Below are 25,567 nucleotides of genomic sequence, written 5' to 3' on the forward strand. Positions count from 1 at the left end.
ACATTTACAAGCAGGGGTCTGGGAAATGAACCATTTACAGGTTGCCTGTATCCATTAGAGACACAGCTGCCAAATCGGGGATGAACCTCCTGTTCCCCATCCAACCTGCACTTCAATTGGGTTAGGGAGGAATGAGAAGTTATGTACCTACCATAACGTTCCATGTTAGTTGTCTTCTTCTCGCCTTCTTTCTTGCTGGATGTGTTCGGAGCCGATCCTCGGCTCCGACTCAGCCAATACTAAAGCTCGAGAGCTATTTTTACCGGCTCAAGGCTCCCCTATATCCCACAATGCTAGGCGGTAAATACACAGATTTCCTTTGATAGCTAAAAGTATAGCTGTGCTGATCTCCTAGAGACAGAGAAAAAGGAAATCCACCTCTATAGAAACTACTTGTAGAACTATCAATCAGGGGCCATAGAGGTAGTTGACGCTGTGGAAGATAAAAGATCCCAAGGATCCTCTCAGTCTGTCCAGGCTAAGGGGGATGGAGGGTGGGACGCAAGAAAGAAGGCGAGAAGAAGACAACTAACATGGAACGTTATGGTAGGTACATAACTTCTCAATGTTAAGTTGTCAATCTCGCCTTCATTCTTGCTGGATGGGACCGCGTCCCTAGCACCCTTATCCTGGGTGGCTCATCGGAACAGACTCTTGAGTATGGTGGAACCAAAGTTAGCCCGGTTTCTGGAGGCCATATCCAATTTATAATGTGAGATAAAGGTATGAGGAGACGTCAATGTAGCTGCTTGACAGATGGAATTTATGGGCAGTCTGTCTTGAAATGCTACAGACGTAGCTAACGCCCTGGTTGAATGAGCTCTAGGTCGTGATGGTAGCTTTTGGTGTCTGAGTTCATAAATGAAGGAAATTACAGATGCCAGCCATCTCGAAAGGGACACTTTGGAAACTGGAAGGCCCATCTTCCCTTCCGCATAAGATAAGAATAGCTGGTTAGACTTCCTAAACTATAACGTTTAATAATAACTGAGCTGGCGATGAACATCTAGGAAATTTAACTTTTGTTCTGCCTTGTTGGAATAATTATGGAAGAAAACTGGAAGGTCAATTGTCTGGTTCAGATTCGCCTCAGAAGAAACCTTGGGTAAAAAGGAAGGGTTGGTCCGAAGGGACACCCTGTCTTTGTGGAAAACTAAGTATGGAGGACGACTGCAAAGAGCATGAAGTTCAGATACCCGTCTAGCTGATGTTATGGCTACTAGAAAAAGGGTTTTCCATGAAAGCAATTTCAGAGAGCAGGAAGCGGCCGGTTCGAAGGGGGGGAGAATCAAGGAGGCTAGAACCAAATTTAAGTCCCACTGAGGTGGGGGATCTCTAATTGGAGGCTTGAGCAAAAATATACCTTTTAGAAAGGCTTTGCAAAGTTTATGGGACATGATGCTAGAGCCTACATGGAAATTAGATATAGCCGCCAATTGTACTCTAATAGTAGATGAAGAAGAACCTGAGTGAAAAAGTTCTGCCAGGAAGTCTAGTATAGACTGGATAGGTGCAGTGAAAGGGTCTATGTTATTAGTTGTTGCCCAGAAGGAAAAACATTTCCACTTGCTATTGTAAATCCTTCTTGTAGAAGACTTGTGGGAGGCTATAAGGATGTTACGGACCAAATGGGAAATTAAAGGAAGCCTGGCTACGGTAGGAAGCGGAGCAACCAAGCTGTGAGGTTGAGAGATAGGAGGGAGTGGTGCAGCTGACCCGATTGATGGGTCAAGAGATCTGGCACTGGATCCAGATGCCAAGGCTGCTCCAACAGAAACTGGTGAAGGAACGGAAACCATATCTGATGAGGCCAGTAAGGGGCAATGAGGATCATGTCGACTCTCAATGCGGTAGCTTTCTGAATTACTTGAGAGATTAGTGGAAAGGGGGGAAAGGCATACAGAAGTCCCCAGGGCCAATCGTGGACTAGAGCATCCCTGGCGGGTTGACCTGGTAGGGGAAGGAGGGTGAAGAAATCGTGACACTTGCTGTTTTGGGGAGTAGCAAAAAGATTGCAGCAAGGTCGGCCCCATCTCTGAAAAATTTCTTCCAGCACTGAGTGTTTGAGAGACCACTCATGTGGCATAAGTATGGCCCTGCTCAACTTGTCCGCTATCACGTTGGACTTCCCGGGGATGTGCGTTGCTATCAGAAACCGCTGAGATGAGATCGCCCACTGCCAAAGTCTGAGTGCCTCTCGACATGAGGGATAAGACTTGGTTCCGCCCTGTTTGTTGATGTACCATACTACAGACATATTGTCTGTCTGAATTGCAATAGTCCCGGTGGGAAGAGAGTGCTAAAGGGCTTGCAACGCTAAAAGTACTGCTCTCATTTCCAGGACATTTATGTGCAAATGGCTCTCGAAAGGTTGCCATGTGCCCTGGACCATCCTGCCCTGGCAATGCCCCCCCCCACCCGATCAGGGAGGCGTCCGTTGTCACCGTGGCAACCGGGGGGAACGAAGGATCTGCCCTGAAGAACTTGAGGGGAGGTCATCCACCAAGATAGATGCTTCTTGCATGATTGGGTCAATAGAATACTGTGAGACATTGGGAGCTGTCGGAAGGACCACTGAGAAAACAGCATCCACTGGTGGATCCGCATGTGAAAGCGGGCTAGGGGAAGAAGTGTAATGGCAGCTGCCATGAGACCTAAAACCTTCAAGACAAACCTGGCTTTGATCCTGTCGCACTGAAGAAGAAGGTGAACATGTTTGCGGATATCTGATACTCTTTGCTCTGTTAGCTTTGCGGAAAGATGAATTGTGTCTAAGGTGGCACCTATAAAGGTAATAGACTGACAAGGCAACAAGGCAGATTTTTTGAAATTTATGGAAATGCCTAGAGCTTGACAAGTATGAATGGTGTAGTCTCTGGATAAGAGACGTTGACGCCTGGTGGTAGCGGTAAAGAGCCAGTCGTCTAAATATGGAAACACCTGGAATCCTTGTCGTCTCAGATGAGCCGTGACCACTACCATGCATTTGGTGAACACTCGGGGGGGCTGTAGTGAGACCAAAGGGCAGGGCTCTGAACTGATAGTGACTGGCTCCCAGCTGGATGCGGAGGAACCTTCTGGAGCATCTGTGCATCTTGATATGATAGTATGCATCCTGAAGGTCTATTGAGCACATCCAATTGTCCTGACCCAAAAAGGGTAGAATGGACCGAAGCGTGACCATCCGGAATTTTGTTTTGTTTACAGACTTGTTTAGTCTGCTGAGATCCAATATCGGTCTCCAGTCCCCTGTCTTTTTTGGAACCAAAAAGAATTTGGAGTAGATTCCGGATCCTTGTTGGTCTGCCGGGACTGGCTGGATAGCTCTTTTTGACAGCAGCTTTGATATTTCTAGCGCTGCTTGTTCCCTTAGACCGGGTGGAACGTCTGGAAGGGGCCCTTTTGGTTGAGATGGGATGTGGACAAAGGGAATTTTGTAACCCTCGGATATAATCGACTGCACCCATTTGTCTTGAGTGAGAGAAAGCCAGGCTTCTGGATACAGTGATAATCTTCCCCCGACTGCCTCTGAAGGTGGACAGTCGGGCAGCTCCTCAGGGATGCTGGAAAGGTTTGTCAGACAGAGTCTCTCTGCTACCTTGATTCTGCGGACCCCCTCTGCCCTAGGGCGGTATCTATTGTTGTTCCCCCCTCTGCCTCTAGAGGGGAACTGATTCTGTGCATCAGGCGAGACTCCCTGTGATTTGCGGAACCACATTCCCCCCCCCTTCTGACCCTTGGGATACGGTCTAGAAGGGGTAGAAAAACAGACTCCCACGGCAGAGAGAGTCTTGCCATCCTGTTCGCACCTAGTCAACGTGTCCTTCACCTGAGGTCCAAACAACACTGAACCATCAAAAGGGGAATTGGTGAAGGATGCCTTGAAAGGGTCCGCAAAGTTACAAAGCCGCATCCAGGAGTGACGTCGCAAAGCTACACCTGTGCCAGCGGTCCTACTCGCTCCATCGGCCGCATAGGAAATAAGCCGCATGGAGGAGTTGACGATTGAATTCAGGGTTGCCAACTGGGAGTTCATTTTGTCTCTAAATCCCTCAGTTGTTGGATCCTGCAAAGCATCACCCATTTCCTTGAGCATATCTCTCTGAAGACAGGTGAAGTGACACAAGTAGTTTAGCGAACGCATAGCAAAGGTCGCTGAGGAGAACATCCACTTACCGTACCTATCCATAGTCCTAGATTCCTTATTAGGAGGATGGATAGGTACCGAAGGATCGGCTAATTCCTTCTTAGTGGCTGCGGCCACCACCATAGCATCAACAGAGACGCCCTTGGATAAGAATTCTTTGTCCTTAGGAGCTGTAATAAACTTGGACGGCCTTCATGGGGTAGGTTCCACTGTATCAGGGGCTGTCCACGCCTTCCTTGCCACCACTTCCATGAGGGGGTCAAAGGGAGGAGATACCCAGGAGGTGGAAGGGTGAGAGCCAAAAGCCTCAAGGTAGACCGACTCGTCCTCTGAAGGGTTAAAGGTGGACCAGTTCCCCCTCTGTCTAAGGATCTCAAGGATGTCTGAAAAGGAGACATCCTCAGAGGAGGACTGTGGGGACCCTTCCGACTCATCCAAGTCGGTATCCGAGGTGATAGACACGGGGGAGTCAATATGCTTCCTCTTGCATTGTTTCTTCCGAGGGGGTTCCCCTGAAGGATCAGGAGAAGCCTCGGAAGAGGAGGATATTCCCAATGGGGAAACTTGAGACGTTGGCTCTCTACGGTCTGGGGCAAGAGGGTGGGTAGAGACCATCGCAGGCACTGTAGAGGGAGGAGCTGAGGGAGCCGACCGTGGAGCAGACACCGGGTCTAGCACGCTCCGCATGACCTCGAAGGCACCCCGATCAGGAGGGGCCGAAGATCCCCGCTCTGAAGAGACGAGGACTCCTCCCGGCACCGAAAGGGATGGCTCTGAGGCCAATGTCGGGGCCAAGCACACCAGCGCCAAAGCTCCGAGAGGGAGAACGGGCTCGGACAAGGGTCCGATGCCACTCGCCCCCTCGGAGCCGACGAGGGAAGTCCACCACCCAGATCCCTCCAAGGAGGAGATCGGAGCTGACTACGGAGCCAAAAGTGGAAGTATCGACTCTGAAGCACCGACAGTCACGGCTCCCAGAAGCTCCGGCTCCGAACTCATGGGAATCGGAGGAGGAACTGAGGAAGGGATGGGTATAGCCACTGACTGTTGAGTAGGGCTATGCAGCATTTGGGCCAGTGCCTGGGACTTGAGAAGTCTGCTCACCACCCTCTCTAAGTCGTGGTCGGACAGTCTGGAGGACTGAGAAGAGTGGGACCTATGGCTCCTCTCTGATAAAAGTGGAGATCCCGGGGCCGAGTGGATAGAGCCAATGGATGGGGATCTCGACTTCTTCCTAGTAGATGGCTCCGACAAAACTATCGGAGCCGTCTGAGTCTCAGACTTCTCAGCCCCAGCCGGAGCCGAGGAAACAGCTTGAATCTTCAAAACATTGGCTCCAGGCAGAGTCGATGTCGAAGCAGCCTTAGAGCCACCAGCGGACGGCTCCAAAGCTGGAGCCGATGCCTTGGAAGGCTTAGAAGGTTTTCCTGACACGGTCTGGGTCAGGGAGCCTTCAGGCTTTAATAAGCCTTGAAGTATCAGTTTATTTTTGCATTCCTGCAGGACTCTTGGACTGAAAGCATGGCAGACAGAGCAAGAGTCCTGCAGGTGCAAAGGTCCCAGGCAATATACACAAGAAGTGTGACCGCCTGTCAGAGACATTTTCTGACAGCACGAGTCACACTTCTTGAAGCCTCAGACCTTGGAGTCTTTAGACATCCTAAAAGTGGCTGTAAAACACAGACACACACACAGACACACCTTTAAAGAAAGGGGAAAACTAAGCTAATCACTCACACAAAAAAGTATGACTAAGGGAAAGAAGTGGGGAGGGCCCGAAGGCCTAAGGAAATTAACAGGGGATAAACGGGAAAAACAATTAGGGGAACCCAAATGAAACTAGGGATAGATAACTAAAAGACTATTTAAAGAAACTATCCTAAAGAAAAATAAGGGGATTTTTAGAGATTGACAACTGTAAAAGGTCACTAACCTGCAGAACCGGTAGAAACAAGCACCTCGCAGCTAAAGCGGCAAACGAGATCTGGGTATTTACCGCCTAGCATTGTGGGATATAGGGGAGCCTCGAGCCGGTAAAAATAGCTCTCGAGCTTTAGTATTGGCCGAGTCAGAGACGAGGATCGGCTCCGAAACCATCCAGCAAGAATGAAGGCGAGATTGACAACTTAACATCTCTGCTTCACATGGATGGGGAGCTTGTTCCAGAGACTGGGTAATCTCTGGGATAAATATCTGTCTCACCCACAGGTCCTTTTTATATCACAGGCAAGGTTTAAGTCTTTAGAATGGGTAATTCTGGTGCGATTTGCTTTATGGCTATGCCAGAGGTCCATCAGAGTGGGGTCTGACAATGCCCTGTATGCCAGGCATAGATCACCCCTCAAAAGCCTGTAGGAGACAGAATAAAGGAATAGGATCTTAAGGCAGTCTGCCTAGAACATTTTACTTATGCCTTGTATTCTTTTAGTGAGGTACCTCTGTGGAAATTCCACATCCTGGATATACCTGGTTAGGTACATACCAAAGGGGGCATTGTACTCAATGATAGGTCTGATGAATGCCGAATACAGTGGAACAATAACATCCTTGCACTTAGATGCCATACCTTTGTTTATAAGTTGCACAACATAGAATTATTTCCTCACTACTGTAGACATGTGATGGTCAAAGGCTAGATTAGTGTCTATGTGTGTCCCTAAGTCCCTGACTACTAGGTCAACTCTAATGGATGTGTTGTCAATATGATAGTTACCAGGGGTGGCTGACTTCCCGAAGGATACTATTATGCATTTCTTGGCATTTAGTTTAAGTCCATGGCTCTGACACCAATTTTCTGTCAGCCCTGTGGATCTTACGGGAATGTCTTACTGGGACTAGAAAACAGTCTGGAGTAGAACCCCATCCTTCTCTACCTCTCCTGGTGTAAGCCATATTATTCCTGTGAAGACAAGCAACTGGCCCACCTCTGGAACTACTTTGGTCTGGTGGGATTCATGGCACTGCAATGAATGGCAGGAATTCTATTTTCTATGCTGACACAATCCAGTCCTTCAGCCATGAGTCTGTAATAATGTCAAAAATGTGACTTGTAGACAAAAGGCCAGTTTTCTGCTTACTAGGTTGGTGACAGTGGATTAGTAAGAGAAGCCTGCAAAACTAATCTTTATAAGGAATTCCCTTGAGATAGAGGGTGATCTTTTCCATTATCTATGCCCTGTTGCCTGCCCAGGTCTTGTTTTTCTCTCTATTTCAAATGCTATTTTAGAACTGTTCAGACCTGGTCTGTGTCCTGTAAAAAAGCCACTGTCCTGTGCGAAAGTTCTTAACTTTACTTTAGTACAGGTGGGTGAAAAAAGCTGCTTCACCATTTGGATAGGATTTCCTTTCTCAAAATGTTTTAAATGGCATGAATGAAAAAAGTGGGACAGAAAGCCATTGTCTAATGGGTATTAAGAATATTTATTTATTTATTTTACATTTATTTACTGCGAATGTCCAACTGGGAATGAAGCCCACTTTCAGAGGAGACCTGCAGAGAAAAGCTCCACAGTAGTTTACAGCAAAACACAATGAATATAAAACATGCAACATAGTGAATAATAATGTACAACAATAATACAGCTTACAAAAATGTATAGGAATGTATACAGTATGTAGCTATAGAGACTTACAATGAGTAAATTCTTCATAGTCAGACTTTATGAGATTTACATTAAGAGGATCATAGGAACTTACTAGGCTATTGGTCCTGAGGCCCTTACAAGCCTAGCCAAGAATTTATGCCATGTTTCGACAGGTGAGCACCCGATGCCCCTGTCCAGCAGGGACAGAGGTGGAATCCTAGTGGTGTATTTTCTGTTGCCTATCCAGTTATACAAGTTGCGCTTAAAAAGGGATAATGAGGTACTCTGCTTGACGTGGAGAGGGAGTGTATTTCACAGAAGGCGGAGTCTCTGAGACACAAATCTGTCCCACCAACAAGTCCTAATGATGATTTTTTTATATATAGTTAGGCTTACAGAGATTTACATTGAGAGGAATATCCAAAATTCTGATGCTTTCAAACCCTCCCTAAGACATGACATCTTCTATCTGGAATTGCACCTGCACCTTGTCTCCTCTCAAAACCTAATTGCCACTACTTAATGTCAACACTAATGTTCAAAATGTATTATGCATTAATGCCAGGTGTTAGCCTTACTATTTCTACTGTCAAAAAATACGCATGTAAAGTTAATCTCTTTAACCTCTGTTGATCTTGACAGTTTGCCAGTATATTAGCAATTGAACTAACTGTTTAAATTTATTTATTTACATTTGTTAACCAGGTAGTGTCCGACTGGGTTAAAACTGTTTTAGCAAAGAAAAGCTCCACAACAAAAAGAACATTAGTAAGGTACAAGCAGTAAACTTAGTACATTGCTAACAATATGTAAATTAGCTTAAAAATACTATAGCAAAATATAATAACAGAATACAATATAAACATGCATGTTACGGGCATAAAGGAATACTATTTATTTTTTACAATATATATGAGGTACATAAGTCATGTAGCTTTACAAGGTGAGTCACTTCTGAAAGACCAAAATTGGTCATGTAGTTTTACAAGTTAGGTCATCTGAAGTAACAAAGATTAATAAAGATAAGAGATAGTGGGATAGCCCTATGTGGGATGAGGACTATATGAGCTAACATGTGTGAGACGAGTGGGAAAAAATAGGAAGAATATTAGTTGGGTTCAATACAGGGGCATAGCCAAATATGTTACCTTTTCCTGTACATACACTTGTAATGTACTCATTCCAAATGCTAACTTTACTGTATATACTATTGTAATATACTCATTCCATATGTATTCTCTCCTTGTATATGTTTCATGTTATTTATGGAGCTTTTCTCCCTGGGCCTTCACTGAAAATGGGCTCATAATGACCCAGTGGACTACCCTTGTAAACAAATGCAAATAAATAAATAAAATTAAAAAAATATGGCAGTCATTCCCTAAGGAGACTGAATTTTAGACAGAAGAATCTAATTCCTCCACTACTGCCAGCCTTGAAAGGATGTATTTAATATTGCCTGTATCAATCCTTGACAATGGAGTTTGACAGTGTTGAATTGCCATCCCAGCACCCAACCTTCCACAGAAGGCACACTCTCACACCTAGGGATAATTTAGAGTGTCCAGTCCACCTGCAGCATGTCTTTGGAATGTGGGAGGGAACTGGAACACCTGGAGGAAACCCATGTGACTGCAGGGAGGACAAGCAGGCTCTACACAGAAGGCACACCACTAGAGAATTGAACTGGAGAACCTCCAGCTATGAGGTGTGAGTGTGTGCCTTCTGTAGAAGGCTGGGTGCCAGGTTGGCATCTCAATAACATAAAACTCCACTGCCAATCATTCTGCGGACCGTTGTTCCACTGTGTCAACCCCTAATGGGAAATGCCAAAAGAAGAAGAAGAAAACCTTTTTCAGCCAAATAAGTACTCAGCCTTTTCAGTTACACCTATATATATATAAATATATATATATATATATATATATATGTATAGATACAGATATATATAGATACAGATATATCCCTTTTAAAGACTAACATTTCCTTCATTATTTGATTGCACTGTCCCACGGGGTAAGTACACTATATAGACTGTAATACATGTTGGAACTATATACCCCTTGAAATCACCACATAACATATATTACCATGTAGCAAAATATCCTCCAATTTTAAGGGACAGACTAAAAATATCAACAGAACTAATCCTTCTATTTCCTACATCAACAAAGTTTATGGACACTCCAAATAAAGCAATACTATCTTATTAAAGCATCATACTCCTGTTCATCTATATGCCTTTCCTGTAATGCAACTAGCCATATTTTAATCATAGGTTCATAGGTTCATACTAGGCTATCTGCCCTAGGGCATTTATAAGCCTAGCCAGAGTGTGTTTGGCTTTCGCCACCCATTTTAAATTAATTTTGCTATGCCCTTATTCGAGGTTAGTATACTGTGCCTCTGTCTAACAGTGACACAGAAGTGATACCCGGGGTAAACCTACGATCTCCCATCCACTCATCAAGATTCCTCTTGAAGAGAGTCAATGAGGGACTTTATCCTTTATCCTTTCAAATAAGTACAAAAATTAAAAGTTATGTACTCAACATAACTAGGCATCTGTGTTGTCCATTTTCATTCTTTCTCAATGAATGGGTTACGGATCCAATACTCGGATCTGACTCAGCGGCGTACTATAGACTTTGGACCCAACTCTTGAGCTCCTCCCTCTGTATAATACCTTAGTCCATCCTCAACATTTCAGATCAAGTCTGTTGCCATAAAATCCCCATAAATTAGATACAGAAAAAGACAGAGGTCAAAGTCAGGACTATACATTCCAAGAAATAATCCAACAGGTTCTTCCAGGAGATTTTAGGAAGGGGGATGGATGGAGGAAAGTTGAGGAAGAATGAAAATGGACAACGCAGATGCCTAGTATGGTGATTACATAACTTTTAAATCCAATGTTGTCCTTTTCACTCTTCCTCAACAAATGGGACAGAGTCCCTTGCTGTTATGATCTTGGGTGGCCCTCATGGAAGGACATTTTGGAGAACAGCTGAGCTGATGACAGTTCTGCTTCTGGATATTAGATCCAATTTGTAATGCATAACAAAGGTATGAGCATTGGACCAAGTGGCTACAGCACAAATATCATCAATAGAGGATCTTCACCACAAAGCAAATGAAGTGGTAATGGATCTAGGTGAGTGGGCTTTATGTGGTTTTGTTAGAGAGATGCCTTGTTGAAAATCGATCCAAGAAATACAATTTGTAATCCATTTAGCTAATGTAACTTTAGAAACTGAACAACCCAATATTTTTGGTGAAAAGGAAACAAATAGCTGATCTGATTGTCTGATATGTTGTGGTCTGTGGAGATAAAAAACTAATTGTCTGTGCATATCTAGGAAATATAGCATGTATTCTCCTTTGTTCAAAAAATGTGGAAAGAAAACCAGTATATGAATGGATTGGTTAATGTTATACTCAGAAACCGCTTTAAGTAAAAAGGAAGGGCTTGTTCATAAAGTAACCCTGTCTTTATGGAAAATAATATAGGGAGTCTTTGATGAAAGAGCCTGGAGTTCAGGAAAAAGAAGTTATGTCTTACCATAACATTCCATCTGTGTTGTTGATCTTCATTCATTCATTACTGATGGGTTATCGGTTCCGTCCTCGGAACCGAGCCGGCCAATATCAAGCTCGTGTCAGCCAAAAACTCTCTAGCCAAGGTCCTACCCAAAATGCTGTGCTCCCTGTTACCTCAGAACGAGTTTGCAAGTTGATAGATAAAATAGAGGCTACCTCTGGTCATAACAGACCTACAATAAAGGAGTACATGAGATCAACCAAGAACCTCCGGATGGGGGATGAAGGGTAGGAAGTAATGAATGAATGAAGATCAACAACATGGATGGAACGTTATGGTAAGACATAACTTCTTTATCTGATGTTGTTTTTCTTCATTCATTCTTTACTGATGGGACAGAGTCCCCTGCTACTCATATCCCTGGATGGCCCTCATGGAAGGACATTCCTGAGCACCATGGAGCCAAAGAAAGTTCTGCCTCTGGAGACCAAGTCCAATTTGTAATGAAGAATAAAGGTATGAGGTTTGGCCCAAGTTGTAGCTGAGCAAATATCATTGAGGGAAGCCTTAGCATGGAAAGCTGCTGACGTTGTCATAGATCTTGTAGAATGAGCTTTGACTCTATGAGGCAAGGTGAAATTGTTTTTGTTGTAGATAAAGGTAATACAATTTCTCAGCCATGAAGCCAATGTAACTTTTGATACAGGATGACCCCGTCTAGGTCAAGAAAAATCCGGAAACAGTTGGTCTGATTTACGGGTAGATTTTGTTCTGTCCAGATAAAATCGTATTTGCCTATGAACATCCAAGGAGTGCAGGTAATACTCTCCCTTGTTAGAAGGGTTAGGAAAGAACACTGGAAGGCCAAAAGATTGGCTGATAGACCACTCTAACACCACTTTTGGTAAAAAGGTAGAACTAGTTCTCAGTGATGCCCTATCCTTATGTAAGATAAGATAAGGAGGTTTGATGCATAAGGCCTGAAGTTCTGACAAGCGTCTGGCCGATGTGATTGCAATCAAAAACAAAGTTTTCCAAGAGAGTTATTTTACATCACATGAAGATGTAGGTTCAAAGGGGGAAGCTGTTAGAGCTTGCAGAACCAATGCCAAATCCCAAGGTTGTACTGGTTCTCTAAAGGGAGGTTTTAGGTGGATAACCCCTTTCAAGAAAGTCTTACAGAGTCTGTGTGACATAAGTGAAAAATCTTGAAAACCAATATGGAAATTTAAGATGGCAGCTAAATGCACAGGAATAGTAGAGGCAGACACCTCAAAGTGGAAAAGATGTGATAAGTAATCCAGTAAAACCGAAACTGGAGCTGACAAGGGGTTTAATTGTTTATTTGCTGCCCATAGAGAGAACCTTTTCCATTTGTTAAGACAGATTAGTCTGGTGGACAATTTATGAGATGCAATAAGAATATTGCGCACCGGGGACGAGAGGTTTTCATGCCTGGCAATCATTGGTACTGGAGAATCCAAGCTGTCAGTTTCAGGGTTGTTAGAATGGGGTGACTCAGACCCTGCAGATGGGAGATCAATGCTGGAGATGGATTGAGGATCCATGGCTGATCTAGCAGGTGAGGCCAGAGGAAGGGAAACCAGACTTGTCGAGGCCAATATGGAGTAATGAGGATCACTGTGCTCTTCAACTGTCATGCTTTCTTCAGAAATTGGGAGATAAGGGGAAAAGGAGGATAAGCATAAAGTAGACCCGAAGGCCAAGCGTGGACTAGAGCATCCCTTGGTGACTGTCCCCGAGGGGGGATTAGGCCAAAACAGTTGCTGCACTTGTAGTTGGCTGAAAAGGAAAATAGGTTGCAGCAAGGCTGGCCCCAGCGGTTGAAGATTTTTGTCAATATCAAAGGATTGAGGGACCACTCATGAGGTTGTAGAATGCACCTGCTCAGTTTGTCCGCTATCATGTTGGAGTTCCCGGGAATGTGCGTTGCAATTGCATAGCAGTTATAAGCTATCGCCCATTGCCATATTCTCAAGGCCTCACAGCATAACGGGTAAGATCTGGTGCCCCTTGTTTGTTGGAGTACCAGACCACTGACATGTTGTCTGATTGGATCACAACAGTCCCTGATGGAAGGATGGAATGAAATGCTTGCAACACTAGAAGCACCACCCTCAGTTCCAGGACATTGATATGCAAAAGGGCCTCTATCTCTGACCAGGTGTCTTGGACCAAATTTCCCTGACATAGCCCCCCACCCTATCAGGGAGGTGTCCGTTTTCACCGTGTCTATTGGTTGATGGGCGTTGAAGGGGTGAGACCATTGTTGGGGATTTCGAGAAGTCCACCAGAGTAAATCTTGCTTGCATCTCTGAGTTACACTTATCTGAAAGGACAAAGGATGTTGTAGAGGGAACCACTGAGTGAGAAGTAGCCACTGAAGGAGCCTCATGTGGAATCTGGCAAGAGGAACAACGGTAATTGAGGCTGCCATTGACCTCAATAGCTGGAGTATAGATCAAGTGGGAGATTTGTGATGACAGAGCAGCGGTTGAACTTGTTGCCTTATTCTCTGAAGCCTGTGTTCCAGAAGGGATACTGTGCAATTTCTTGTGTCCAACAGTATCCCTATAAATTCCAAAGACTGAGTTGGGATCATGTTGGATTGCTCCCAGTTTATAGTGATACCTAGGCTTTGAGCTGTTAAGAGAGTATACTCTAGGCCTTCTTCCAGTAGATGCTTGGTGGGGGCGGTGAGGAGCCAGTCATCTAAATATGGAAATGCCTGGAATCCTTGAAGTCGCAAGTGAGCGATAACCACTGCCATGCATTTTGTGAACACTCTGGGGGCTGTAGAGAGATCGAAGGGCAGAGCTTGAAATTGGTAGTGACAGGCTCCTATCCGGACGCGGAGGTATCTTCTTGAGCATTTGTCCATTTGTATGTGGTAATACGCATCTTGAAGATCTACAGAGCACATCCAATCATCTTCTTCCAGAAGAGGAAGGATAGACTGTACCATGACCATCCAGAATTTCTCTGTTTTTACAAATTTGTTCAGTGTACTGAGATCCAGAATTGGTCTCCAGTCCCCTGTCTTTTTTGGCATTAAAAAGAACCTTGAGTAAAAATCAGATCCTATCTGGTCTGAGGGGACCATCTGGATGACTATTTTTTTGTAGCAGCTTTTGGATTTCGTGTGCTGCTGCTTCACTTTGACTGGGTGGAACGTCAGGTAATACTCTGGATGAGACTGGACAGAGATGGAAGGACATGCAATAGCCTCTGGATATTATGTGTTGTACCCAAGAGTCAGTGGTTATATTTTACCAGGCAGCGGGGTGGGTACAAGGAAAAACTACCCCCGACCGCTTCCAGAGGTGAGCAGTCGGGCAATGCTTCAGGAGCACTGATAGGGTTGGCCAGAGAAGGAATCTCTGGAACCCCGGTTTCGCGGACCTCCTTTACCCCAAAAGGGGTGTCTTCCTTTGGCATTTCCCCCTCTGCCTCTAAGGAAGAACTCAGCATGTGCGTCCCGAAAAGAACCCTGTGATTTCCGGTGCCACATCTTCCAGCTCCTCTGATTTCTGGAGTAGAATCGCTGAGGAGTGGAATGTCTGACACCAATGGCAGACATGGTCTTGCCATCTTGTTCACACCTTGCCAGCGTATCTTTCACTTTAGGGCCAAACAAAGAAGCAGCCTCGATAGGGGCATTCATGAAGGAAGCCTTAAAGGAGTCCGCAAAGGCGCATCCAGGCATGTGGTCTGGTGACTATACCCACGCCTGCTGCTTTAGCAGCCCCTTCCATTGAGTGAGATATAAGATGCATGGAAGAGTTGAAAATGGACTCTAGGGTGGCTATCTGAGAAGCCACGTTGTCACAGACCTCATCAGAAACAGCTCCTGCCAAGGTTTCAGAGAGCTGGTTGATAAGATCCCTCTGAAGTCTGGTAAAATATGCCAAATAGTTCAAAGACCTTATGGTGAAAGTCGATGAAGCAAACACACGCTTCCCTAATCTGTCAATCACCCAGGACTCCTTGTTAGGTGGATGGACAGTTTGGCTCTCTTCTACCAAATCCTTCTTAGTTGCAGCTGCCACCACCATACCATCTACTGGAAGACCTTATGACCAATATGGGTGCTCAGCTTGGGGCGATATTTTATCTGGTCTCCTTGGTATCGCTTCCAGGGTGTCAGGAGCCTTCCATGCACGCTGGACAAGCTCATCGGCAGATGGGGTGACCCAGGAGGTAGGGGGCCAGAATCAAAAAGCCTGCAGGAATACAGATCATCAGACGAAGGATTAGAGAACTTCCAGTCATCCCTCTGTCTAAGGATCTTGAGGATTTCACCAAAGGACTCCTCATCAGAGGTTGACTGTGGAGACCCTTCCCCGTCATCAAAATCCATATCTTCAGTCAATGACTCCTCAGTGGAGTCCATGCGCTTCCTCTTGCATGAGTCTTTGTGGATACTTCCTCAGCAGGAGGTTCTGAGGAAGACTGCTAAGAGGGAGTCTCCTGAGGATGAGATACCTGAGGCTTTTGTGTCCGGTGTCCGGTGGTTGAGGCTTGTGACAGTTGTGGCACAGAGGGGGGAGAGGACTCCGACATGTGGGATTTGCCAGTGAAGGCAAGTGCCCTCTCCATAACCTGGAAGGCTGGCCTATCCAAGGAGGGATGGGAGCCCGAAACAGAGCATGACAACCTCGGAACCGGGGTCACACCCCGCCCTCAGACCAGGAGTCTCAAGAGGATCATGAACCATGAGACAGAGAGGATCACTAGAGGGTGCCATAGAAAAAATTGGCATGGAGCCGGAAATGTCCTTCCCCACGACACAGCCACTGGTCTGAGAAGAGCCCGATGCCCAGTGCACCGAGGGCCACAAGAACGAATCTGGTTCCAAAATGAGATCCACTATTGGAGTCAGAGGAAGGGAAGCTGCTATCAGAGTAATAGGCTTCGAAACTTGAGTAGAAGTCGAAGGAGGAGTGTACATTGGGGGTTGAGGAGATATATGTTCACCTGAATGAGGGAACGTGGACTTTTGACGGTTGAGCGAGACCTCTGGCCACAAGCAATTGGTCAACAAGCTGCAACACATCTTGTTCAGAAGGATTCTTGGCTGACCTCATGGAGAAGGCTGATGGCAATTCTGGCCTTTCTAGAAAAGGACTATATTGACTGCCAGCAAATGGATCCAGTGAAGGAGAATATTTGGTCCTTGCTAATTCAATAGGTGCCGAGCCCGTAACTGAGGATGTCTGCACCGAAGAAAATGGTGTGGAAGTAGTCTGCGCAAATGACATCAGCGCCATAGTAGTTGAAGGTGTCTGACCATAAAGGCAAAAGTCTGCCCCAAAGGGTACAGAGCCGTGGTGGAAAGAGTCTGCACTGGTAATAAGGATGGTGCCGAGAAGTACTGCACTGAAGCACATGTCGGTGCCAAAAATGCCTGCACCATGGAGTACAGAAGAATCATATTCGGAGCCGAAGGTGATTGTACCAATGGTGCCTAAGGGGACTGAATCTGTATGGATGGTGCCGGTAAGGATTGCAGCAGAACTGTCAGGACCATAGTTGTCTGCACCGGGAACTCTGGTGCCGGTATCGATAAGGAAGACATGGCTGGAGCCAGAATCATTTGGGGCAGTGCCGAGCCTGGAGCCGACAGAGTCACAGGTGGCAGCGCCAAAGTAGTAATCAATTTCCCCTTCTTATGAGTCCAACTCCCTATGACCTCCAGAGGGAGAACAGGGGAGCAATTTCGATGAAGAAGAGGAAGAACGCCTCTTACGGGGTTTAACAGGACGGGGTGAGCCCTCCAACCCAGAAATAGCCTCAGAGAAAGGAGACTTGAAAAGACCTTTCAAAATAAACTTATTCTTCCTTTTGTTGAGAGTCCTGGTAGAGAAATTTTTACATATCCCACACAGGGGATCCACAGTAAGGTGGGAGACATTCAGACAGTAGACACATAAGTCATGGCCATTGGAAAGCGGTAACTTGACAGCCACAATCCTTACACTGCTTGAAACCAACGCTACTTTTCTTATCCAACATAATGATGTGGAGAAGAAGAATAGTACCAAAAGGAAGAAGAAAGGCTACCCAAAAAGGGTAAGAAGAGAAAGGAAGGATTACCAACGATGGTAATGAAGAATTACCACAAGGTAAAAAAAGTGTAATAAAGGGAAAAGACTAAAGGGAGAGATTCTAAAGTATACGATAGTGTAGGAAAATATTAGTATAAACTATTGAGAATATTTAAACTAAGAACAATGTATAAAACTTTCAAAAAATTAGACACTTAGCTGAGAGAGTGGCTTGACATGGCTGTACAGCAACACGGCAAACGAGATCTGAGGTAACAGGGAGCAAAGCATTCTGGGTAGGACCTTGGCTTGAGTGTTTTTGGCTGATGCGAGCTTGATATTGGCCAGCTCGGTTCCAAGGATGGAACCAATAACCCATTAGTAAGGAAGGAATGAAGATTAACATCAGATTTCTTTTTTCAGAAGTGATAGCTACTAAGAAGGCTGTTTTCCATGACTGGAATCTTAGATCATCTTTTGCTGAAGGTTCAAAAGGTTTTTTGAGTCAGACCTTGCAGCACTACAGTCAGATCCCAAGGAGGTGAAGGGTCCTTATTTGGTGGTCAGAGGAGCAAAAGTCCTTTTAGAAAGGCTTTACATAATTTGGAAGAAACCAAGGAATAATTTCTGTTTGAAATAGCTGCCAATTGCAGTTTAATCATAGAAAAACTAGCTCCTTCTTTAAAAAGAACAGCAAGAAATTCAAGGACAACAGAAACCAGGGAAGAAAAAGGGCCAGCATTGTCTCTAAAAGCCCAAAGGGAAAATCTTTTCCATTTGCTCTTGTAAAGCTTCTCAGTGGTCTTTTTGTAAGGATAATATAATGGTTCATACTGAGGAAGAAAGCCTGGGCTGTCTGACAATTACTGGAAGTGGAGAAACCATGCAGTCAGTTTGAGGGCTGAGATGTTGGTGACTTTGAAAGTGACCACTTTGTGGTCAGATCTTACCAAGGAGGATGACACAGCAGGGATGCTGCAGTGGTTACTCATGTTGGTTAATACCAAGTCCAAGATATTATCACCTCTTGCAGGGGTGTCGACCAGCTGGTCCAAGGCATTTGCAATGACGAAATCAAGGAATTTCCGGGCATTTGTGTTTTGGCATGAGTAGTTCTTCCAGTCTATAGCTGGATAGTTAAAGTTGCCCAGGATCAGGGTAAGGGGTTGAATCTTGACAGAATCAAAGAGGTCCAGATAGGTGGAGTGGGCATCTTGAGTCAAAGTTGGGGGCCTGTAGCTAGCTATGATTTGAATAGCTGTCCTACCAATGGTTAACTGCACCTGGAGTGTCTCCTGTGCATTATACTACTTGACCAGCCTGGAGGTGTGTATGTCTTTAATATATATTGCAACTCCACCTCCTTTTGGTTTGTTGTCCATGGTTTGGGGTCTAAGTGTATGATATGATGAGTAACCTGGTACGGCTGGAGTGCTCTCCACAACTTTGAACCAGGTCTCTGTGACTGCACAAATGCCAGTATCTTCCAGGAAGTTGAGCTCTTTCATTATGTCTACTTGCGGAACTTCATCAAAACAATACATACTTATGAAAATTATTAAAGTACGATTGGATATCAAATCATGCGATAAGACCAACCACTCATCATGAAGAAACAATTAAAATACAATTAATAATACAATAAATTTCAACAAACATCATAGTGCTTCAATTTTAAAATAGAATTAATAGAAAAAGTGCCTTCAAACCTGGGTAATTCATGGCATCTAACCTAAGTTGCCATTTCAATTTGCATTTTTCCAAATGCCCATTGATAACCCGTCCATGGGGATCACTCCTAACTTGTTCAATAACTTTTTCACGTCACTCTAAACAAGGGGTCTATCTGACTAAGTGCCTTCAATGTGTAATGCTCCATACTTGAAAGACATCCAAGAAGTTAAAAGAATGCATTTTTGAGCACTTACTAGATATAAGGAAGGGCAAAGACACAAACACCTTATATAAGGAAGTGAATGAATTTAGTACACATCAGTTTGTTTCTTAGTAATTGAACAGGTTAGGAGTGAAGTTTGCACTGAACTTGTTTGCTAATATATCTGTAGTATCAACTGGATCATAGCAGGTAGTGCCATTATGAATAAAGATTTGAGCAATGTTGGATGTTAGTTTGCAACTTCCTAATATAACTAAAGAATGATTCATAATAATCCTTAGCTTCTGATGCCAGCCTAAGTTCATGGGAAGCACTTGTTTTCCTTACAGTATTTTTCAGTACCTTGGACAATCTTTTGAGGTTGACAATGATTTTTGGGTCTTCAGTTTTTCTATATATTCGAATGAGCTTTTTCCTTTCATTGCTTGGTCTATTTATGCATGTGGACACCCATCTGATTTGCTCTTAAATTTCTCTTTTTGTTTAGTTTTGGTAAGGACTGAAAGATTTATACAATTTTCTAAGTGAGTGAAGAATTTATTTGCATAACTACTATCCATCTGAACATTATGAAGGTTACAGTTTATACTTAACTTAGAAACTCCATCAGAGAATTGTAGGACATTTGTACATTTGAAGTCTTTGAATGCAGTAGTATTTGTATCTTCTGGTTTAGGGATTTTATGATTCACAGGTTCCTAGGTGATTACTATGCTAACGACCACAAGAGGTCATTTTAAGCCTAGTCATGTATTCCCATATATAAATGACAGGATACATTATACAAGGTTATTTTTAAGAGCTGTATTTAGGTGGGAAATGATTTAAATGCTGCCTTTGTCCAATATGGGGTAGGTGTGAGTCCAGGGGTACATTTTTAATTTACCATCCATTGGCCCAGGTTATATTTGAATAAGCTGAGGAATGAATTGTGTTTTACATGGGTAGGAAGCTACCACAAATTGTTAACCTTCTATTTTAAACCTTCTATTTAAAAAAGTAAGAAAATACAGATTACAGAGAGGTGATCTGTGCCTGGCTTATAAGGAGTCATCAGGTCCAGTACCTTGGCACTTGCTGCACATCAGCAACTCTAACAGCATTAGAAATACCCAGTTCAAGGATTTAAAGCTCATTTGTAACATGAACAGAACATGTTGTAGGGACAGATACATGTCTCAGAAATGATCCCTGCTTGGGAACAGGCTTTTTTTTTTTTTTTTTTTTTTTTTTTTTTAAGAATCTCAAGTCAGCCAGGTGAGCTAGTTCAAGTACAGCATGTGTTAGGTTCTTTACACAAAATTAAAATTTCAAGGAGGAGCCACTCGTTGTCTTGGAGGTCTCTTACTCAAAACCTCTTTTAAAAACATTTTGACATGAGAGTACTTTAAAAAGCAGGATGCGTGGGCTGACATGTTGAAAAGACCGATAAATTAACCATGGTGAAGGAGTAAGAAAGGATGTAGGATAGTAACTGACAAAAAATACTGTAAAACAAAAAAAAAAAAAAAAACACTAGCTCAGAATGAGTGCTGGTTATGTTGTTGGCACCAATTAGAAAACCTTTCCCATTTGCTAATAAAGATTTTCTAGCATTCTTGCCTCTATTAGTACCTGCTGCATCATCATCACCATTATCATCCACAGCCCCTTTTCTCATTTTTGACATGGGGTCAGGGTGTCACTTAACAGTGACAATCATATAGACCCAAGGTGTCTAAACAGAATTAAATCCTTATCATCCAAGCAGTCAATTGAGGTTGATTGGGTTTGAGCCATATTAAACAACCCTGTCCTTTTGTGAGTAGATTCATTCTTTGAAGAAGTTTGTGGCAACTTTCCCTAGCCATTTCCAAAAGAAGGGAGAACCCCTATTGCCTGAGTCAGAAAGCAGTTACCACAATGATTTTATGGGGATTCCTTCTGAATATTCAAAACTACCCTGGATATCAGTGGAAAATGTGGAAAAATATACAGGAACATTCCTATCCAAGAAAAAGAAAATGCACCTGTCTGCCAGGCCTTCTTGCACGGAGTCCTGGAGCTGAATTGTGACAGTTGATTGTTTGGAGAGGAGGCAAAGAGGTCTACTGGTCTGAGGAACTCTCCACAGATGGATCAAATCTTGTAAGACCCCTGATCTATTTTCCATTCAAGAGGGACTGCCTTTGTCCTGCATAGCTTGTCTGCCACACAAATTTTCACTAATGGATGTAGGATGCCTGTAGAGTGAAATTGTGCTGTGAAGCTGTATCCCGCTAACATGACTAGTCTGCAAAGGGGATAAGAGCTGGTCCTTAATTCCTTGTCGATGTACCACAAGACTGTGTAGTAGTCTGTAACAACTTGAAGAGAACCAAGGGACATAAGATGATTGAGAGTCGGGTGTCTTGATCAGAGCAACTAGCTATTTAATATTTATGTGCTTGTATCTGTTCTTAGTGTCCCATACACCTTGCACTTTTATTCCTCCTGAAACTGCTATTCCAAACAAAGTCTGAGGAATCTGTGATGGCTACTAGCTTCTGAGTGTGTGGTGGTGGTGGTGGGGGGGGGGGGGTTAGAGAAGAAGAGATGTGGATTTAGGGACATTTGCTGACTCCACTAAAGATAATGGGTATTAGTGTTGGACTAAAGAGACTTCAAGCACTACTGTATCTTTCTCAAGTGGTGTCTTGCCAGGGGTTACATGGGAATCATAGATGCCACGAGACTCAATATCCTGAGGAAGTTCCTCACAGTGATTGATGGTTGAGTGGAAAACCCTAAAAATAGATCTAGATATAGATCTATTTTTTCCAGAGGAAGAAAATCTCTTTGAACTGAGGTGGCTTGCAGACACCCCAAGAGCACACTCCTGTGTGATGGCTTCAAAAAAACGCCTTTTGAATGTTCTCTTGAAATACCAACTTGTGTAACAGATCTCTCACCCAACTGAGAGATATCTGACACTTTGAAAAAGACTTTGCAAAGATAAACAAGTCATCTAAATATAAACAAACGTGGATACTTTGTAACCTGCAATGAGCTATAACTGGAGCTAGGCACTTTGTAAATACTCTTAATGCAGTGGATAGTTCAAAGGGCAAGGCAGAAAACTGATAATGTGATATAGACACACAAAGCCATAGGGAACGTCTGATGTATGGATGAAAAGGGATGTGCTGATGAACACATTTTAAATCTAGTGTTACAAGGAAACTTAATTGACAAAGAAGAGGTAACAGGTTGTGAAGTAACAGCATTAAGAACTTGGCCACTATCACAAAAAGATTTGGGAAAGAAAGATCCAGAACTGATCTCCAAACATTTTCTTTCCTTGGCACCACAACCATCACTGAATAAAAACCTTTCCCAAACTGGGAAGGAGAAACAGGCTCTGTCACTCCCTGAGGTATCATATGTAGAAGAACAGGGGGAAATAGAAGAGTCTGGGCTGGCAGATGAGGAATTTCTTCCCACTACCATCTGTAACCTTGATCAATGATCTTCAGGACCCATTTGTCTGAAGCTATCTGTTGCCAAAGACAGAAGTGGAGATTCAGACTTTCTGGAAGGGAAAAAGGGTTGCCAGGGTTGAAGTGGTGACAACATCCCTTAAATAGTCATTCTGACTTGTCGACTATCCTTGGATTTAGAAGGTTCCTGCATTGCTTATGAAACCTCCTTGACATCTTTTTTATTAAATGTTTGTTTACCAGCATTATGCGGAGACTGTTTAGTTTGTTTTTTGCCAAACTGAATGAGAACTTACAGAATCCTTAGAAAATTTGGAAAAGGAAGGCTGAAAAATCTTAAGAGATTTCCCTGAATCAGCTTAAACCTCTCATCACACTTTTTGATAACCTCTGCACAGAGTACCAAAAACTAAATCTCTAAACAAAGAAGAATTTGAAAACTAATTTTTCACATCATCTGTGAGGTTCTGAGAACACAGCCAGGCACACCTCTTTAGAATAGTACCAGTGGCCATAGCCCTGAAAGAAGTATAAATAGAGTCATACACACACTTTAAAACAATGAGTTGTGACCTGTAAAATGGAAGAAATTAAACAATTTAAAGCAGATTTTCCCCACACAAAGAAACTGGGGACAAAACATTCCTCATACTTGCACAGTTAGTCAGAATAAACTTCAATATATGAGCCTGGCAATTCAAAATCCTGAAAATCAAAGCTGCAGAAGTATACATCTTCCCATGCACATCAATAATTTCCATTATTGTCAGAACGTGTAGGATTGGAATTAGCTAAATGTTTAGCAACAGTAGGATTAACTAAAGTTGCAGCTGCTGGGTCAGGTTTGGGATGACTGTCTAAAACCTTAAGACTGAGGAACTTTATGTAATCTATCTACCTTTTGGGGGGCAGCAGCAGGGGCGGCTCATGCCATCAGACTGCAGGACTGCAGCCCCCAGCTGTGAAAAGAAGGAAAATAAAATATTTAGTATTTGTAAATTAATACTGGCTGGCAGTGGCTTCTTAGCTGCGGGTCCAACTGACTCGCTGTTAAAAGTCACGGAACTCAAACTGCATGTGCATGCATGCTTGGCGAGTTCCGGGTTTTAAAAAAAAAATAGTTTCTTCTGTAAATCTGGACTGCTGTAAAACCAGTCCAGATTAAGAAGAGAAGGCATCAATGTACAGATGCCCAGAGGTCTATGCGGTTTGTAACCGCGGTAAAGTGGAAGGGGATCAGACTGTCTCATCCACAGTCACGTACGTGACATGGATGGCTGGATGGCTACTGATTGGTTCTCGCTCTCTTCTCTTCCCGTGATTTTGCGTGCTGGGAAAAAGAGAATGAGAAACAGTCAGCATTAATCTTTTCAATCGGACAGAAGAGCACTGAGCAGTGCACCTTCTACTTGCTGAGTGTACTTCTACTTCATTCCACTTGTAACACTAAAGGTGAATCACTCGATGAGCATTACAGGGATGATTTTTTTTTTCAGATTTAAAACCAAAAAACAAGCAGTAATCAGGAAGACAGACCCCTCGCCACCAGGAAATAAAGTCAATCACGTTTATTGTAGAAAATTGATTAAAAGCTTGCAAACAAGACCAAAAGCATGTGAACGCCTTAATCCACTGACAAACAATAATGTGCGTTTTCGTCAACTTCTTGACTTCATCAGACAACATCAGACAATCAGTACATCATAAAATCTCCCTTATATAACAATCACCATCAATTAATTAATTCAAAAATTCAAATATTTAAAGGTGCATCATGAAATAAAGTAAAATGTATATAAAACACTGTTTTAAAAAATCATGTAAAAATATGTAAAAATACTGCAAATGTATAAAGCTGTGCACAACTTTCTCAAAAATACATCTGTTCTAAATAAATGTCTACATTGTTTATGTCAATGAGCCATACAAAAAAACATTAAAAAAACCTGGAAAAACAATTACAAGTGTTGAAAAAAAAAAATATATATATATATATGCTTTTAAAATGTAGATAAATATCTTCCACAAATCAATTTAATTTGATAAGTTATACAGTAATATAATAAATATAAATATAAATATAAATACTGATGATCATAAAATGAATTAAAATAGTATAAAACTGCATAATGAAAAATGCATATAAAGATGTTTCACACATATAAACCTGTAAAGAGTATTATGGAGCCCTCTAGTGGTCTTTTGAGGTAATGATCACAGAATATAAATCTTTTATAATTTAGCAGCTCTTAATTTGAGTCATCATCATCATTCTCTTTCGGCTTTTCCCGTTAGGGGTCGCCACAGCGGATCATCTCTTTCCATTTCTTCCTATCCTCTGCATCTTGCTCTGTCACACCAACCGCCTGCATGTCCTCTCTCACCACGTCCATAAACCTTATCTTAGGCCTTCCTCTATTCCTCTTACCTGGCAGCTCCATCCTTAGCATCTTTTTCCCAATATACCCATCATCCCTCCTCAGCACATGTCCAAACCAACGCAATCTCGTCTCTCTTGCTTTGTCTCCAAACTGTCCAACATGAGCTGACCCTCTAATATACCGATTCCTAATCCTATCCATCCTAGTCACACCGATTGCAAATCTTAACATCTTTAACTCTGCCACATCCAGCTCTGACTCCTGCCTTTTTGTCAATGCCACTGTCTCCAACCCATATAACATAGCTGGTCTCACTACACTCTTGTAGACCTTCCCTTTCACTCTTACGGATACCCGTCTGTCACAAATCACTCCTGACACTCTTCTCCACCCATTCCACCCTGCCTGTACTCTCTTCTTCACCTCTCTTCCACATTCACCATTACTCTGAACTGCAGCTCTTAATTTGAGTAATGGTAAAATAGAGATGG

This window comes from Protopterus annectens, chromosome 1.part2 (assembly GCF_019279795.1).
Source record: "Protopterus annectens isolate FY-2018-M chromosome 1.part2, PAN1.0, whole genome shotgun sequence".
NCBI classification, from domain to species: Eukaryota; Metazoa; Chordata; order Ceratodontiformes; family Protopteridae; genus Protopterus; species Protopterus annectens.